This window comes from Schistocerca nitens, chromosome 3 (genome assembly GCF_023898315.1).
Source record: "Schistocerca nitens isolate TAMUIC-IGC-003100 chromosome 3, iqSchNite1.1, whole genome shotgun sequence".
In the NCBI taxonomy this organism is placed as follows: domain Eukaryota; kingdom Metazoa; phylum Arthropoda; class Insecta; order Orthoptera; family Acrididae; genus Schistocerca; species Schistocerca nitens.
The window spans coordinates 728,138,953-728,142,098 of NC_064616.1; the positions used below are offsets into that span (position 1 = coordinate 728,138,953).

A 3,146-nucleotide genomic window follows, 5' to 3' on the forward strand; every position below is an offset into this window, starting at 1 on the left:
TCCCATAACTCTGCCGTGGCCGTGACAGTTTTCTCTCTGCCCCTGAGGCAGGCGGCAACTTTTACTTAGCTCACGGCTGAATTAACCAGCGTCAACTAAAATTCAACACATCTTAAAAAATTATTCTCTGTAACTATTTTTGTTTGTTACTGAGATGGAAAACTATACTCTTAAGAAACTCTGAAGAGACGAAGAAACCGTTACACCTGCCTAATATCGCGTAGGGCCCCCGTGAGCACGCAGAAGTGCCGCAACACGATGTGGCATGGACTCGACTAATGTCCGAAGTAGTGTTGGAGGGAACTGACACCATGAATCCTGCAGGGCTGCCCATACATCCTCAAGAGTACGACGGGATGGAGATCTCTTCTGAACAGCACGTTGCAAGGCATACCAGATAAGCTCAATAATGTTCATGTCTGGGAAGTTTGTTGGCCAGCGGGAGTCTTTATACTCAGAAGAGGGTTCCTGGAGCCACTCTGTAGCTCTTCTGGACGTGTGGGATGTTGCACTGTCCTGCTGCAATTGCCCAAATCTGTCGGAATGCAGAATGGACATGAATGGATGCAGGTGATCAGACAGGATGAACTAATTTTTGGGCGCAATTTGTCGTCGCCCTTTGAGTTTTGCAAGCCCCGCCACAAGGAGACATCTCTTCAGGAAAGAATTTCGCTAGGAGAGTGAAACTTATCTGGCGGCAAGTACAAAAAATGATATGAAGGCTTTAGTGTAGTGTCTATGAAGCCTGCATACTCGGTTCGCTATACAATCAAACAAGTCGTATTAATGAGTTTTATTACAATAAGAAAATTACAATACTTAACTTTGGCAATTACTCAGATGTGTCGCAAGCAAAGAGCGACCAACAAAATACTCAGTCTTCTTCAGCCTAAACAATCCCAAGTCTGTGCTATGTAGAGAGTACAGGCAAAGTGACTAGAATTGATGCTGCTATCGAAGTAGCTAATCTTGAAGCTGCTATTGAACTGGGCCATTACCAGTCCGTTATGTCCTCTTCACACATAGGGGCCACTGCTGTTGCGTTGTCGTCCTGGAGAGGGGTCAGTCATTGTGCTATTGGCTGACTTCTCACAGCTGTCCCCTCTCTTTCGTTCCCGAGTGGCGTGATGGTGCTTGACTCTACGCCGTAATATTTAGAGAAACAGGAAAGAGCGCTTGATGTAAAAGCAATGCTACCTAAGTATCATGTGGGTCAGTGTATTACGTTATCGAATCATTAGGTGCCGCAGTATACTGGCCCTTACCAGGCAATAGAGATGGTGTCGCCGGTTATCGTTAAACTGCAGCTCACCACTCGCCCTTCGACTGTCCATGTAAGCCGAATTCGGCCGTTAAAGGAGGATATGGATAATTTGCCTTATGTGATCCCAGTTTCCATAGAAGGGATGGGAAGTTGCAGGGGGGGGGGGGGGAGAACGGTGGATGAGGAGGAGAAGAAAGAAAAAGTAAAGCAAAGGAAACGGAGTAATATGGGGAATCATCAGTAGATACTAAGACCTAGAGCCGGGATGTGGGACTGACATGATTTTTTTTCCCCGCAGAACGCTCGTTCCTACTCTAGGACAGGAGAAGATTGAAGCAGCATCTGGGAGCCCATTCGGTTCATAGAGGAAGGATGGAGCACAGAGTCTTATCGTGTTAGGCCTATTGTACTACAGGTATGTGGCCAAAGCAGTTAAGGTATCGTCTGTGTCAGGAGGTGTCATGTTTTCCAAGCAGACGAATGTGATTATGTCGGATCACCAGTGGACATTAAGCATAAATTGCAACATTTGGGCAGTTGGGAACGTCTGAGAAATTGCGCAACAGGATGAGTAATCAGTCAAGGTATTACGGTACACACGGAGAGTATCGTCTGTTACGAACGAAGTTTTCAAAGCTACACATGCAGTTATGACAGACTTCGCAGTTGATCCTGTTGGTTAGATGGAAAAGAGGATGGTCGCAGGTGGTATGAACCTAAAGAGAATGTTTGATACAGACAATGTGTATGACATAGCTTGCGTCAATAAGACATTACAGGAAGTGGAAAAGGAGGCAGAAAGCAAAAAGGAGGCAGTGAATTTGAACACAACGCAGCTCACCAGTTTGGAAAGCGATGTGGTGAAAAACACTCGGCAGCTTCGTGAGTTGGCACCTGCTTTAATGTTGCATGTTAGGTCATCTGCCGAAACTACCAATTGGGACATGCACATTAATGGTGACCGCTTGAACAATATTGATGCACAGTTAATGATCACCACATTGCTATGCAATCTTGCTGACAGTTTGACAGATGCTCGTCTTGTAACTGTGGAGTTGCAGGAAGCACTGATGCATGCCACGCATGGGCACCTTACTCCAGTTCTAATAGCACTGGAACGATTGTTGATGTGTTTGAAAGAAATCAAGACTGTGTGCCAGCGCCTTTGGGACTTATTAAACCGGAAAGGGTGGGGTACTTGACTATGTACTATCGCTTGTCTACTCTTAAAAGCCAGCAGAGAAGGACTCACTTGGAAATTAGCGTACAAATATCACTAACTTGTAGAGACTGCTGTTTGGTGTGCTGTCTAAAACTAAACTAAACTCCGTCCGAACAGACCATGAAGGCCCAACGGCACCGACCGGCCGTCGTGTCATCCTCAGGCCACAGGCGTCACTCGATGCGGATATGGGTGGGGGGGGGGGGGATGTGGTCAGCACACCGCTCTCCCGGCCGTATGTCAGTGTACGAGACCGGAGCCGCTACTCCTCAATCAAGTCGCTCCTCAGTTTGCCTCACAAGGGCTGAGTGCACCCCGCTTGCCAACAGCGCTCGGCAGACCGGATGGTCACCCATCCAAGTGCTAGCCCAACCCAACAGCGCTTAACTACGGTGATCTGACGGGAACCGGTGTTACCACTGTGACAAGACCCTTGGCGGTGTGCTATCTGGTACAGACATACCTAGTAGCATGGGAGTCCTTGCGGAAGTATGTCCGACTAGTGGTGCAGGATATCTTGCTAGTGGCACCAAACAGACACAGTCATGCATTAATGTGTGCACAAACGTTGTTAGACTGTCGCCCCGGACCAGTAACCTCTGCCCTTCAAAGTTAGTGCATACAGAGCCGAAGTCTTGGGAGTTTGCGTTGTTTCGTTCC

At 47.6% G+C, this 3,146-nt stretch overlaps 1 pseudogene; it reads right to left on the reverse strand.

Annotated features, from left to right (window-relative positions):
- Nucleotides 1-2,806: 2,806 nt before the first annotated feature.
- On the reverse strand, nucleotides 2,807-2,924 carry LOC126250574 (5S ribosomal RNA; annotated as a pseudogene).
- Nucleotides 2,925-3,146: the final 222 nt, after the last annotated feature.